The 16,009-nt window shown below is 39.4% G+C and overlaps 1 pseudogene; it reads right to left on the minus strand.

Moving 5' to 3' along the window:
* Positions 1-7,793: 7,793 nt before the first annotated feature.
* On the minus strand, positions 7,794-15,650 carry LOC102968942 (annotated as a pseudogene).
* Between the last annotated feature and the right edge of the window lie 359 nt (positions 15,651-16,009).

Here is a 16,009-nt window from a genome sequence, read left to right on the forward strand (position 1 = left end):
GAACTCATTTTCCTGAGACATTTTTCCCCCTTATCTTTATCTCTATAGTAAATGTGAAAAATAATAAAATTTGCTTAAGTAAGATTTTTATCAGAAAGCTTAATTCTGAAAGTATTAATTTCAAATTCATGTCTTACTAAGTTTAGGAGTTCCCTGAGGACATAGCAATTGAAAGTCCTACATTTAAAATCTAATTTAAAGTTTAAAAATAAGAGATACAAATGTAAATTATATCCTTAATTGCTATAAAGGGAATTGTGGGTTCTTAAGTATTTGAGACTAAAAAGTACTTGTATTAAATTCCAGACTAGTAAAGTATGTAAATTATAAAGGTGCTATAAGGATAAAGGGTTGAAAGAAAGTTCATTTGGAATGTAATTGTGATAGTTAATTTTATATGTCAATGTGACTGGGCCATAGGGTGCCCAGATATTTGGTCACACATTATTTTGGGTATATCTGCAAGGGTATTTTTTGATGAGATTAGTATTTTAAGGGGTAAAGCTGGTTGCTTTCTATAATGTGGGTGGGCATCATCCAATTAGTTGAAGGTCTAAATAGAATAAGATTGACCTTCCCTGGAGTAAGAGGAAAAAAGTCTTCAGCAGACTGTCTTCAGACTTCTTCTGTATCATCAGGTTTCCTGTACCTGCACCTGCTTTAGACTGGAACTGCATTGTCTCTCTTGGGTTTTAAGAAGATCACCGCAGATTTGGACTTGCCAGCGTCCATACTCATGAGATTCAATTCGTATATTCCAATTCCTACATCTTACTGGTTCTGTTTCTCTTGAGAACCCTAATGCAGTAATATACATAACATTTGCTAATCATATGCTTGTTTTAGTACTTTGCACAGTGTACAATACATAGTTGATTAATTCTTACAGGCTTCACAAAGTTTTGGACTCTGTGCTGTTTACTAACTATATGACTTTGGTTAATTCTATGCCTCAGTTTCTTCATCTTTAATATTAGGCTAATAACGTTAACTTCCAAATAGGGTTGTTGTGAGGATTAAATGGAACAGAGCAAGGAAAGGAAACAAGTTTTGATGAAAGCTCTAACCATTATACCCATTCAGGGCCTTTCTGTGACTAGCATTACCTATTTATTTGGCAATACATGGGACTGGGATGTGGTCCATGGATGCTCTCAAAGAAGACTGTGGCCTATGCGGCATTTCATAGTTCTCTGGTGAACCGAGTTCAGCCTTCCCTGTCTGGTGAAGCTAACAACTTCATATTCCTCTTGGCTTCAGTCAGAACAGGCCAGTACTCTGAAAATAGTGGTTTTGTTTGTTTGTTTGTTTTTGTTTTGTTTTGTTTTGTTTTGCATTATTTCATCAACTTATAGTACAAAATCTATAGTGCAAATCTTTTTTTTTTTTTTTTTGCATTCCATCAACCAAGGAAACACATAATGACAAAAAGCTTCTGAGGATTCAGGAACACTTTTGAGTGAATTTATGTAAGAAACTCCGATACTGCCCAAGACCCCCATGCCAGATTAAATTAGGTTTAAGCTCCATTTCCAGGGCCTATAACAGGCATAGTGCTGCTGCCCCCCACCTTTTTTTTTTTTAATTAAAAAAAATTTTTTTTCATTTATTTTTGAGAGATCAAGCACAAGTTGGGGAGGGGGGCAGAGAGAGAGAGGGAGACACAGAATCCGAAGCAGGCTCCAGGCTCCGAGCTGTCAGCACAGAGCCCAACGTGGGGCTCTAACTCACAGACCATGAGACCATGACCTGAGCCGAAGTTGGATGCTCAACCAACTGAGCCACCCAAGTGCCCCAATGCTGCCCCCCCTTTTTTATTTTTTATTTTTTTGAGAGAGCACGTGTGAACAGGGGACAGGTAGGTGGGGGGTGGAGAATCCCAAGCAGGTTCCATGCTGTCAGCACAGAGTCCAATGCAGGATTGAACTCATGAACCATGAGATCATGACATGAACTGAAATCAAGAGTTAGACACTTAACTGACCGAGCCACCCAGGTGCCCCTTCTCCTGTTTCCTTGAATTTCCCACTCTTTAATTCCTCATGTGTCCCATTACTTCCACTTTTTTGCTGTTTGCGGTGATCCAGAAGCTCAGCCCCTTGACCATTTCCCACAAAAACTTTAACCATACACAGAATTTTTTGAACGTGGTAATTGTCTTGAAGATCTGAGAGGTTCCTTTACTCACTACACAGCCTGTGCCATCTTGCAGGCTCTGTCCTCTGTTTTCTGCTCAGGGCCTTTCAAAGCCAGTGCTCCTTCTGGGATCCTTCCCAAACATCATGTGCCCCCCTGGTGAGTAGAGTTTTCCCTCTCCTTCTGACAGCTCTTCTCAGAGCTGTGTGTTCCTACTAGATCAGTCTGCCCAGTTTCCCCAACCTGTCTGACATTCTGTTACTCAGGAAAAACATCTTTGTGTTTGTGTCAAATGGTAGTACAAATGTGTTAGGCATGTTGTTTATACAGTCCACAGACAGGGCTTGCTGTGTTTATGTAGTTACAGTGTCCTTATACTAATTATGGTGGCCAAGGGGCCCCAGTACTCAACAGACTGGGGACCACTGCCACAAAAATTCCTCTATTAATATTTTATGGAGCTATTATCCATGGATTTATATTTTCATTCTCATCTGCTCTTATCTCTTAACAAAAACCTTAAGTTCATCCCACTTAAAAAAAACTTGTACATATTTCTACGTATCCTAAGTTTGTCCTCGCTTAAATTTTAAGCATGTATTTCTTTTATTATATTCCAGGCCTCAGTGAACACATTCAGTCTACTTCAATATTTTATAGACATCAATTTTTTTCTACTTTTGGCTTTGACCATTCCGTCCTGAATAATGCTGATTTGTCTCCATGTTTTAGCTTCCAGCTCTTACAGCATCAGTGTAGTGTGGGAACATTATAGACCATATTTCCAGCTGCCCTCATGTCAATACCATTTGCTAATGGTATTGATATTAGAAAGGGGAGGCCACTTTCCATTTTCTCCTCTCTGGATTGCTTAAGAGCAAATGCTGACATATTTTAAAGTAGAGATTTTTCTATAAAAGATTGTTTTGCAGTAAGGCAAACTTAGACATTTTAATACATTCTAATCAGTATGTAAGCATTTTGACCAATTGGACAATCTTAATTTTTGCAATACAACTAGGCACTAGTTAGAACCAGGGTGTAGTACTATTTTTATTTCTTCAGCTTGTTATTACTGAATATTCTTTCAGGATTGTTCCCCTCCCATGGGAAAATACCATACACCCAGCGATTTAGCTCTGGACCAAAGAATGCAGCGACTATTTGTGTGTGCTGAGTTAGCATCTGCAGGGAGTGGGTTTTGGGTTTAAAATTCTAACATTCAGAAAATACTGAAAATCCACTATGTACATACAAGGTGCCATACCAGAAACATTCCTGATCCTCAGGGGGCTTATAGTTTAGAGTGGAGATGAGACAAGACTAGCAAGTCAGAAAGTAGCCATAATGCAAAGCAGAGGAGTGGTAATTTCCTGCGAGGGCTCTGATGGGACCCCTGAGAAGGGGGAGAATACATCCCACTGGGACCAGGGGAGAGTTCATGGGTAGAGTCTTGGCAGCACCTTAAACAGTGGCCAGCAATGAGTCAGGGAGAGAAAATGAGGTAGAAGGCAAGGCATGGATGTGGGAAGGTGGAGGATAGGTATGAGAGCAAATGATTTTGTGAAGAAAAGTACCAAAATTTCAGTCTGCAAAGGTAGGTTGAGTCTGATCAAGAAGGATCTTCGGTATGAGGCTAAGAAAGTTCTGTGACCCCTGATTCTTCCCCAAACCTTGTAGTTCGTTTGGGTCCTATTTTTATAGTAGCATGTACACTAATGTATCCTGGTTAATCTGTTTTTGTTCCTACTAATTGTATTACTCTGAGTAATTCGAAGTCCTGGTAAGTAATTTATCTTTGTATTGTCACATGGAAGGAGCTTAGTAAATGTGACCATGATTTAAGCCCGTCTTTTTAAATTTAATTAATTTATTTTTAATGTTTTTATTCTTGAGAGAGAGAGGGAGACAGAATCTGAAGCAGGCTCCAGACTCTGATCTGTCAGCATAGAGCCCAATGCAAGGCTTGACCCTAGCTGAAGTCAGGCGCTTAACTGAGCCACCCAGGCGCCCCTGATTTAAGCCCATTTTCAGTTTTATTTTGTTGCAGGAATAGCATTATCTGCAAAGACATCTCCCTTTCTCCCTCCCCCCGACACACCACACTTTCATGAAGAAACAGATTTTGAAAGTTGACTTTTTTCTCTGAAGGTTACTGATTCTCCATTTTCTTAAAAAAAATTTTTTTTAATGTTTATTTATTTTTGAGAGAAAGAGAGAGTGTGAGCAGGGGAGGGGCAGGGGGAGAGAGACACAGAATCTGAAGCAGGCTCCAGGCTCTGAGCTTCCAGCCAGATGCGGGGCTGGAACTCAAAAACCGCGAGATCATGACCTAAGCTGAAGTCAGATGCTTAACCGACTGAGCCACCCAGGCACCCCTGATTCTCAATTTTCTTACTGAATTTTGCAGGATCCATTTTGATGTGAGTTGCAGCTTTAACAGATTGCAAAAGCTGTTGTCAGCTTGGTGATTATATTGTATATTCTCAATTTTGGAGGGCAACAGTGTGTGAAAGATATGGATTCTCAATTGCCTGAGAAAAGGCAGATTACTGGCAGCACTGACTCTAGCAGTTTTAAATAGAAGATATATAATAGATATAAACTTTTGATGGTCCCCATTTCTACATAATAAAGTCCAAATTTTTGCATGTGTTTAAGACCCATAGCAATATGCCCAAAGGAACCTCTTGTTCGTTGCTGTTCTCTTTCTTGTGTCTATGTTTTGGCCAAAGAGAACCATTTACCCTTCTCAGGCTGTGTCATTTCTTTCAATCCTTCTATCTTTGTGCTGTTCTTTCTGCTGTATATACATTAGTGATTGTAATAGATAACCTTCCAAACCTCAGGGGCTTAATATGATTAAAGTATATTTATTTTTGCTCAGGTAAGAATAGAATACAGTCACTCCTAGAGGGTGGCATTTCTCTACACGTTTTTAGGGACTCCTGTTTCTTCTGTCCTTTGGATCCCCCATGTTCACACCACAACTCCAAAAGTTGTTCTTCTCATCTCCAGCCTCGCCAGCTGGAAGGAAAAAGGCATGAGGGTCATGAGTCAGAGGCCAAACAAGTCAGGCCTGGAAGCAACAGATGTTACTTCTCACATTATATTGGTCAGTACTGACCACAAAGCAGGCTAACAGTGTCCCAGGAGAAAAAGAAAATGGTTTTCAATGACTTGCTAACCAGTATCCTCCACAGTCTTTCTTTCTGGTCACAAATATCTATTCCATTCTTTTATAGAAAATATCCATATCTCATAGGAGGCACCCAAAGACCTATGAAGTCAGCGAAGTGGCACAAAGTTCAGATCTTCCAGTGATGGACATGGTGTCTGGACGGGGCCTCTTGTGTGATCTGTCAATAAAAAGGCTGTTCAGCCTTTCTCCCTCTGAATGTAGAGTGGTGAATCAGGAACAGGATAATTCAACAAAGCAAAAACAAATGAACCTCTCTTTTGGAAAAAGAGAAAAACAGAAAGAGAAAAACAGAAGACACTCAACAATTTCTAGTTGCTAGTATATATGAAATCCTGAACAAGCATTATGAAAATATCCTGTCTTCATAAGGTGGGGTTAGGGGAAGTTCCTTGATTAGATCATGACGTTGCTCCCCTGGTCAAACTCCTTTGTCCGTGGCCCTGGGTCCATCCTCTGGGAGGGACTTCCATGTCATGTTTTTTTATGGCCACACCTGAAGAGGATATTTGGGGGTGTATTCTTGAAGGCTATACAACTTTCACAGCCTGTTTCCTACTTGTGCAAGTGTGAGGTCCTGAGGATTGTTTTAATGCTCAAATAGTCTAAGGCTTTTTCAGGTTGGGATTATATTTATTTGGCAGTACAGTTCACTTAGAAATCTAGAAGGCTTTTGATCTGTTAGCATCTAGTCAGTTCCATGTGCCAGTAAATATATCCAATGTTTGCCTAGATGTCATTCTCAAGTCTTATTTCTTTGCTTTCTTGTTCCCATACCCTTCCTTCTCAATTTAATGGTGGCTACCTTGAGGCCATTAGGTTAAAGGCTAACCATTAATGTAATCTTTGTAATAACACTGAAAAATTTAAAATTATATTATTGCTAATAATGTTTAAAAGAGTAATATTAAAATATATCATCCTCAGTAAATTAATATTCACGTAGAAAATCTTATTAAAGATAAAATATAACATATAGAACTTTCATTTAAAAATACAATCATCAAAACTAAAAGGCAACCGACAGAATGGGAGAAGATATTTGCAAACGACGTATCAGATAAAGGGTTAGTATCCAAAATCTATAAACAACTTATCAAACTCAACACCCAAAAAACAATCCAGTGAAGAAATGGGCAAAAGCCATGAACAGACACTTCTCCAAAGAAGACACCCAGATGGCTAACAGACACATGAAAAAATGCTCAACATCACTCATCATCACGGAAATACAAATCAAAACCCCAATGAGATACCACCTTACACCTGTCAGAATGGCTAACATTAACAACTGAGGCAACAACAGATGTTGGTGAGGATGCAGAGAAAGAACTACCCTACGACCCACTTATGTGAAATTAGAGAAAGATGAATATATGACTTCATATGAGGACTTTAAGAGACAAAACAGATGAACAAAGGGAAGGGAAACAAAAGTAATATAAAAACAGGGAGGGGGACAAAACAGAGTCTTTTTTAAATTTTTTTTTCATAAGAGACTCTTAAATATGGAGAACAAACTGAGGGTTACTGGAGGGGTTGTGGGAGGGAGGATGAGCTAAATGGGTAAGGGGCACTAAGGAATCTACTCCTGATCGTTGTTGCACCATATTCTAACTAATTTAGATGTAAATGAAAAAAAGTTAAAATGAAATTCTCATTAAAAAAATCACCATAAAAAATAAAATAATGTAAATTTTGGGGCACCTGGGTGTCTTGGTTAAGCGTCTGACTCTTGATTTCGGCTCAGGTCATGATCTCATGGCTTGTAGGTTCAAGCCCCATGTCAGGCTCTGCACTGGCAGTGTGGAGCCTGCTTGGGATTCTTTCTCTTCCCCTCTCTCTGCCTCTCCCTTGCTCTCTCACACACCCTCTCAAATTAAAAAATATATAAATTTTATGAAAACTTTAAGAATTTGTGAGATTTTGGATAAAGATATATTTTATCATAAAAATATTCCTTATTTTGAAACATTGTTTGAAAAGAATACCTGAATTCCTATGAAGCCATTAATTCTTAATTTAGTTATGCAGTTGCTGTTTTTGATAACATTAGTAAGAAAATACATTTATAGTTTTATACTGCAATCACATGTCAAGTAATTAGAATAAATGTCAATATAGACGTTAGATTAAACATTACTTACATATTTTTTTTGAAGTTTATTTGAGAGAGTGCATACTAAAATCTATCCTGATGACTTTAGCAATGGTCAGTACAACCAAATGAAATTAGTATGTTGTAGTCTTAATAGTTTATAGGACTTAACTATATTTGTTTCTGTCTCTCTTTTTTAAATGTTTATTTTTGAGAAAGAGGGGGGACAGAGGATCTGAAGTGGGATCTGCACTGACAGTGACTCTAATGTGGGGCTCGAACCCATGAACTATGAGATCAAGACCTGAACCGAAGTCGGATGCTCAACTGACTGACCCACCCAGACACCCCTGGACTTAATTATATTTGAAGGTGTGATGAAGTATCCCCATCTTGCCATTTGGTTACATGGTCTGAAATCACAGTTCTGACCAGTGGACATTCTCTTGGTGGAACCATGAGGTAATGTACTCTTGAGAAAATATATGTTGACAGATGGGAAAAATAATCTCAAGAAATTCTGCTTGACATATTGATCAAATATCATCTGAACAAGTCACTCTATAGCTTGGTCATGTAAAAAGTATTTACAAAACCTGTCTGAAAGTCCTCAGATTTCCAAAAAGAATCCAAAATTTTAAAAGGAAGTAGAATAAGCTGGTAATATCCCAAGAATCTAGTTATATTACCAAACTCCCTGTAGCTAATGAGGTAATGAAACCAAACTGCTATGGAACAAAATTCATTTATACTGACACAATTCTTCTAAGAATGTATACCAGTAATCCTTGGATTTACAAGACATCATGAAAGAGGGTACCCAATAAAGTAAGGCATTTTGAGCCAATGAAGAAGACTTTCAGAATGAAGACTATAATTCCAATAATCCAAAGTACTTCCAGAAGCTTGGATGACCCAAAGTAGTATTTACAAAGATTAAGTTGTAATAAAGTGACTGAAAAATGAAAGAGAACAAAAGATTCTGCCAAGAATACCAAGTATACTGAATTTTGGGGCACTTTTTCTTAGAAAAGCCCAATCTACAGTACTTTTGTTGACATACATAAAAGTTGTTAGAAGCCCAGTTCGAAGAGAAATTACATATATTTCTGAAGCTTGGATTTTCAGCACATTCTTTAGACCTGGAGTTTATCTGGATGTGAGCATCTCCAGAATGAAGGCAGGGCCCTTCTGTCCATCTTGTTGCAGGAGCACTTTAGGAGGTTGATGCTGCTGCAAGGTCCACAGTTCATGGAGGGTGGCATGGTCCTTGAGTATTTTTTCTCTCCTCCACATTCCTTTGCATAGGGATTGTGTTTCCTCTAGTGATGATGAGTGGGTGGAAGTCTCACAGGGTGTCAGGGACAATGGGAGACCGTCCTATCTCTATAGTCAGGGTTCCTCATCCTCAAACCCAACCACAACTAACTTTGTTAGCCCCAGTGGCAGCAACAAAGCTAGATTTTAATGGGATTTTGTGTTCATATATATTTTCAAAATTGTCTTTTAAAATTTGGGGCCCAATAGCTTTCATACAGCCTTCCTCGTTAGGCTCCCAAATTGGCTTGCAAATTGGCCAATTATTTCATAAGCTCTTTTTTTTTTAAGTTTATTTATTTTGAGGTGGGGAGGGGCAGTGAGAGGGAGAAAGAGAATCCCAAACAGGGTCCATGCCGCCAGCGCAGAGCCTGATGTGGGGCTCAAACTCACAAACTGCGGGATCATGACCTGAGCCGAAATCAAGAATGGGACACTTAACCGACTGAGCCACCCAGGTGCCTCACTTGAGCTCACTTCTTAAAATACTTTGCCTGAGATACAAAATAAAAGCCCACAATTATTCTCTTGCCAACCACTTCCTCCAGAGTTACAGTGTCAATGGGCATATGTTCTGCCTTCCAAGTTATCCCAGGCAAGTTTACCACATGTTTTGCCCCTGTGTAATTTGGATGTCCATCTTTACAGCTCTGTCATAGATTCATTTATGAGTCTTGACATCAAATGGTGTAAGTCCTTCGAATTTTTTCTTTTCCAAAGTTGTTTTGACTCTTCTGTGTTCTTTGCAGCTCTATATGCCTTTCAGAATAATCATTTCAGTTGCTACAAAAAAAGCCTGCTGGGATCAGGGAAGTAAGGGTCCAGGAAGGAGAGTTGGTGAAGCAGGGCGGTCACTAAGCAGTCTTCCTGAAAAATTGGCATGGTGGACATGTCAGAGCTTGAGGGGAATCTGCTGATAGGGTCCACAAAGGAGAACTCCACTCCCATGGAGGTCTGTGGAAGGCTGTGATCTGGTCCTCGTGGTTGCTTCTGTGAGTTTGCAGTTGGGTATCTGGTCATGGGTTGCTGTTGGTCAGCAGAACAGGCAGATGGGAAGAACAGCTGGATCTGGAGGCAGAGGAAGGTGTAGAGTGGGGAAGAACAAGCACAGACTGGCACTTGCTTCTCTGCATCTTACTCTACTCACCTCTAACCATGATGACCTTCGGAGCATAAGGGCTGACTCCTTCATTTTCCAAATCATGTGCAAGTTTCTAATCCAGAACCAAGTAGGGAAGAAGATGAAAAAATGTAGTTCCAACTTAGACTGAGACAAAATAAAACTTCTTTGACTGCTCTTTCTGTGTCACCATCTTCATCCACCCAGCCACCAGCTCCTGTTGATTCTACATTGTTATTTCTGCATTATAAACCATTCCCTTCTTCTATAGTTCAATCCCTCATACATCTTAAGTCTGGATTACTGTAATAACCTCCTAACTTGCAGTTACATTAAATGTGGTCATGTAGGTTGTGCATTGCACAACTTTGAGTGCCATTCATAGACCACATTTGATGGTCCTCCCTCTAGTTGTGCAGGGTACATCAGGCAGAACCGTACATAGTTCCATCTCAGGTCTAGCCTCACTTCGTCCCTTTAGCAGTATGGGTCATCCTTTTAAAAGGCAAAATGGACTCTAGCATTCTCCTGCTTAAAATTGTTGTCCTCACATGACCTTCAAGGTGAAATTCAAATTCCTTAGCATAACATGCAATCCATTCATGATTAGCAGATGAGCCTAGGCTCTGGAATCAGAATTTCTAAGTTGGAATTTTTTTTTAGCCACTTCTACAATATATGACCTTGGGCAAGTTACTTAATTTAAAATTTTAATTTTAATTTTTCTGTTTCTTTAACTGTGAAATGGGGGGGAGGAAGATAAGAATAGCCTTTCATCGTCAACTTTTGTCAGCATTCATTGAGATGTAAAGATGTAATGTTCCTTCTGTAGTGCTCTCACCATTGACTGTGCCCACCCCAACTCTATGCTTCATCTGAACTGAACTGTACTACTGGTTCTCCTCGTTGTGACCCATCTGCCTCTGTGCCTTTACACTTGCCTGAATCACCCTAGCTAGAACCTGCTCATTGTCCAGGACTCAGTGACTCATCACTTCCTCCTAGAAGCCTTCTCTGATTCCCTCAGCCTCAGTGTGACTGTTTCCTTGGGCTCAGTGTCAGTACTTGATTATACCACAGTGGATTCTCTTTTTCTGTCTCCCCCACTATAAACTGTACACTGTCTACCCTGCTAGACCATAAACTCTAGACCATGTTTTCCTTGAGGGTAAGAACTGTTTTACTTATCTTTGTACCTTAGCTCCTAATGTAGCAGAGACTAAGTTTTTAAGAATGTTAGCAGCTTCTCAAAATGTTTATTGAATTAATGAATGGCGAATGATGATGGCTCTAACAGGTATTGTTATACTTTATGGAGAAGCATAAAGATGATGAAGGGAATATTTTGGGACAATTCATACTAGCACGAATTTTAGAATTCTGAAATTTATTGATTTGGTAGATTTAAAAGTATGTTACTGTTAAGAAGGGAATTAAAAAGAATGAAGATTTCTTTCTTTCTTTCTTTCTTTCTTTTTCTGAGAGAGAATGAGAGAGCACACATGCGAGTAGGGCAGGGGCAGAAGGAGAGGGAGAGAGAATCTTAGGCTGCACGCCCAGCTCAGAGCCAGACAGAGGACTCCATCTCATGACCATGAGATCATGACCTGAGAAGAGATCAGTTAACTGACTGATCTACCCAGGTGCTCCCAAAATGGAACATTTTTTAACAGAAAGAATGACTAAGCACATTTTTTTGTTAAGGAATTGTTTACTACCATTTGCTCAATATCCATTACTTTAAGACCTCTTACAAAGATATTATTGAAACCCACAACTATATGGTCAATTAATCTTTTTAAAAAAAATTTTTTTAATGTTTATTTTTGAGAGACAAAGTGTGAGTGGGGGAGGGGCACAGAGAGACCACTTTCTTATACCATACACAAAAATAAATTCAAAGTGGATGAAAGACCTAAATGTGAGACCTAAAACCATAAAAAAAATCCTAGAGAAGGACACAGGCAGTAACCTCTCTGACACTGACCATAGCAATTTCTTTCTAGATATGTCTCTCTCTTTTTTAATGTTTATTTATTTTTGAGAGAGAGAGAGGGAAAGAACACAAGTGGGGGAGGGGCAGAGAGAGACACAATCTAAAGCAGGCTCCAGGGTCTGAGCTGTCAGTGCAGAGCCTGAGGCGGGGATCGAACTCATAAACTGTGAGATCATGACCTGAGCTGAAGTCAGACGCTTAACCAACTGAGCCACCCAGGCGCCCCTCTAGATATGTCTCTTGAGGCAAGGGAAAAAAAAGCAAAAATAAACTATTGGGACTTCATCAAAATGAAAAGCTTTTGCACAGTGAAGGAAACAATCAACAAAACTGAAAGGCAACCTATAGAATGGGAGAAGATATTTGCAAATGACCTATCTGATAAAGTGTTAGTATCCAAAAAATATAAAGAACTTTTAAAACTCAACACCCCAAAACAAATAATCCAATTAAAATATAGGCAGGGGGCGCCTGGGTGGCTCAGTCGGTTAAGCGTCCGACTTCGGCTCAGGTCACGATCTCGCGGTCCGTGACTTCGAGCCCCGCATCGGGCTCTGGGCTGATGGCTCAGAGCCTGGAGCCTGCTTCCCATTCTGTGTCTTCCTCTCTCTCTGCCCCACCCCGTTCATGCTCTCTCTCTGTCTCAAAAATAAATAAACGTTAAAAAAAAAATTAAAAAAAATATATAGGCAGAAGACACGAATAGACACTTTTCCAAAGAAGACCTCCAGCTGGCCAACAGACACATGAAGAGATGCTCAACATCACTGATCATCTGGGAAATATAAATGAAAACTACAATGAGATATTCCCTCAAATCTGTCAGAATGGCTAAAAATCAACAACACAAACAAAAGGTGTTGGTGAGAATGTGGAACCTTCTCGTACTGTTGGTGGGAATGCAAACTGGTGTAGCCATTGTGGAAAACCATATGATGTTTCCTAAAAAGTTAAAAATAGATCTACCCTATGATCCAACAATTGCACTTCTGGGTATTTACTCAATACAAAATCACTAATTCAAAGGGATGCACCCTGATGTTTATAGCAGCATTATCTGCAACAGCCAAATTGTGGAAACAGCCCAACTGTCCATTGATTGATGAATGGATAAAGAAGATGTGGTACATTTATACAGTAGAATATTACCCAGCCATCAAAAAGAATGAAATCTTGCCATTTGCAACAACATGGATGGAACTAGATAGCGTTATACTAAGTGCAAGAAGTCAGAGAAAGGCAAATACTATATGATTTCACTTATGTGGAATATAAGAAACAAATGAGCAAAGGGGAAAAAAGGGAGAGGCAAACCAAGAAACAGACTCAACTATAGAGAACAAACTGATGGTGACCAAAGGGGAGGTGGATGGGGGGGATGGGTGAAATAGGTGATGGGGATTAGGAGCACACTTGTGATGAGCACTGAGTGTTGTATGAAGTGTCGAATTACTGTATTGTACACCTGAAACTAATATTCCCCTTTATGTTAACTAACTGGAATTTAAATAACTTAAAAATATCGAATAATGCATTAAAAGTTTTAAAGGTCTTTAAAGAATGTTTTGTTTACCAGTGCTTAACTGTATTACCTAAAAACATAAAGTAGCTATCCTTGGCAGATTATGGATCAAAATACTGAGAACTGTTTATTTTAAAATGTCTGTATGAGTTCAGTCATTTAACCGTGTACCTTGCCTCAGTCAGCAGTTTATACCTGATATTTCTGATGGCAATCTTTTAATAAAGAGAACAAGTAATTACCCTGAGTTTTTCTTCAAAATTTTAAAGTTCTGTGTACTGAATATGCTCAAAATAAAGCACATCTGTTAAGGATTTTTTTTTTTTTTGATAAAAAAGTGAAGGGCAAGGGGGCATTAACTGGACAACACTCTGGGTCTCTCCCAGACATGTCATTAGATCTGGTAATAAAGTGATTATTGTGTTTGAATGCAGGTCTGTCATTTCCTGCCCTCACCCCCTCGAGATGATGTCAGCAGTTGTTTAAAGAAATTTAACTGTCCCTCTTGTACTTGGAATTAAAATGAAACATGAACTGTTTTCTCCTTAAAAAAAAGAAAAAAAATTCAGATTTCTGGATTAATAATTATGAAATGTCTTAAAGTTTGAAATAAAAATGTCATTGCATAGACTAAATATCAGAGGATATTAAATCCAAGCACTTCTGTGGGCTATAGATGTTGACCTTTTCCAAAAGCCTGTCCCTTCTTCAAATAAGTTCTTGCTTTGATATGAGGAAAAGTTTTAATAAATGTGGAAATGATCATTCTCAACCTCAGTATCATGCTGTGTTGGGCTTATGATTCTAACTGCTATGTGATGCATCACAATTGTAAGATTAAGAAGAGTGACTTGCTTAAATGTTTTTGCATCTTACAAACGAATAAGAATATGAAAATCTCACCAAAGAAATGAGCAGAGGGCATACCAAAGGAGTCCAAAAAGAAAAAAATAAAAATGTCCAATGGAAAGATTTTAGCCTTCCTAGTAACAAAATGCAAACGAGCACAATAATGAGATACCATCTTAACCTATCACAACAGCAAGGGGAGTGAAGAAGTGTGCACTTTCATCCATTGCTGTTGGGAGTGTAAATCTATAGTCTTCTCTGCAGTTTGATAGTATGTGTGAAAGATTTTAAAGATGCTTTTAGCTTTGACTTGGGAATCCCACTTCTAGGAATTTGTTCTAAGAAAATAATAGGACAAATGCCGAAAGGTAAAAATTTAAGCATAGTTATCACAGCCTTGTTTTTGAAATGGCACTGAGTAGGTAACCTGCTTTTGCCTGGTTTCTGTGTTGGGGCACAGCCACTTCTGGAATACTTCCAGCCCCTCTTCCACCGCAGACCCCTCCCCAGGGGAAAAGGAGCAGCTTGTTTGGTTGTGGTCAGGGCTCTGCTCCCACTGTTCTCGCACTTTGCATCATTCTACCTGCAGAGCATGTGCCCTCACTGGCTTCCTGCCAAGTGCAGCTTTTATGCGGAAGGCCTCCTGACTGTGGGGAAGCCTGCGGTTTTCCAGCTCTACCTGTGTCTGTCTAGGAAACTGTTTAACTCCAGATACCCTGTTAGGAGTCTCATTGGGCTGCACACCTGATCTGTGTCCTCCATCCAACTTTTATAAAAAATAAGGCTGATAGTTTGATTTCTATTTGTCTGACTCCTCTCTACTGGTCAGTTGGTATTGAACCAGGGCTTCCTGACACCCTCAAGAAATAACAAAATAGAATTTGGATACCCCGAAACATGGGATTGATTAAAAGGATATGGCTGTAAAATTGGATATGATGCAATTCAAAATGATTCTGTTAAGGTATATATTGATAAATGAAAAGAAGATCCTAATATATCCTTTTTGCATATGAGCACACTTACTGTATATGTATGTAGTTGGCTCTTTTCCCCTCTCTCTTTCTGCATCTATATTTTCTAAAGCTTCTTTAACTACATAAAGATAGGTTGTTTTTTTGCCTCTGTATAGGCTGTAGTTACGGCTGTGTTTACTATGTCTGTGGTGGCTGGAGTGTCCTTTCCCTTATTTTTTTGTTTCACAGGCAGTTTCCCTGATGGGGTGAGCAGGGTCTTGGGCACAGGCAGGAAATGTGGAATTAGGTGGGCTTTTCCCAGGTGGACACCTTCATTACATAACTTCTCCTAGGATATCTGGCCCCTGGTGATGTGGCTACTGACTTCATCCTCTCTACAGAGCCTTACCTGGTCGGAAAGGAGCTCACCCTTGGGCCCATATGAGGTAATTGTCATCTTGTTCCTCTACTGCCCTATTCAGTCTCCTGCTCAGGAAGTTGGAGCTGCTGTCTGAGGACCAGTGCCTCAGTCATTCTCATGCTATTGAGGGCTGGGAGAATTTTCCCACTCAATAGAATTAAACTGTAGACGGTATTTAGTCCAGGGTGAGCTGATGCAGTTACCTCTAATTCATGGAGATGCCGAAAGCATCATTATTTGCAATGGCTCCTGGGAAATGGAATTTTCCAAATAAGTGAAGTTTCTAGATAGCAATACTACTTTAAGAGCCTATACTACTTTTCTTAATCTTTTTTTAAGTTTATCCTAAGAGAAAGGGAGAGAGAGAGAGAGCATGTAGGGGAGAGGCAGAGAGA

This window comes from Panthera tigris, chromosome C1 (genome assembly GCF_018350195.1).
Source record: "Panthera tigris isolate Pti1 chromosome C1, P.tigris_Pti1_mat1.1, whole genome shotgun sequence".
NCBI classification, from domain to species: domain Eukaryota; kingdom Metazoa; phylum Chordata; class Mammalia; order Carnivora; family Felidae; genus Panthera; species Panthera tigris.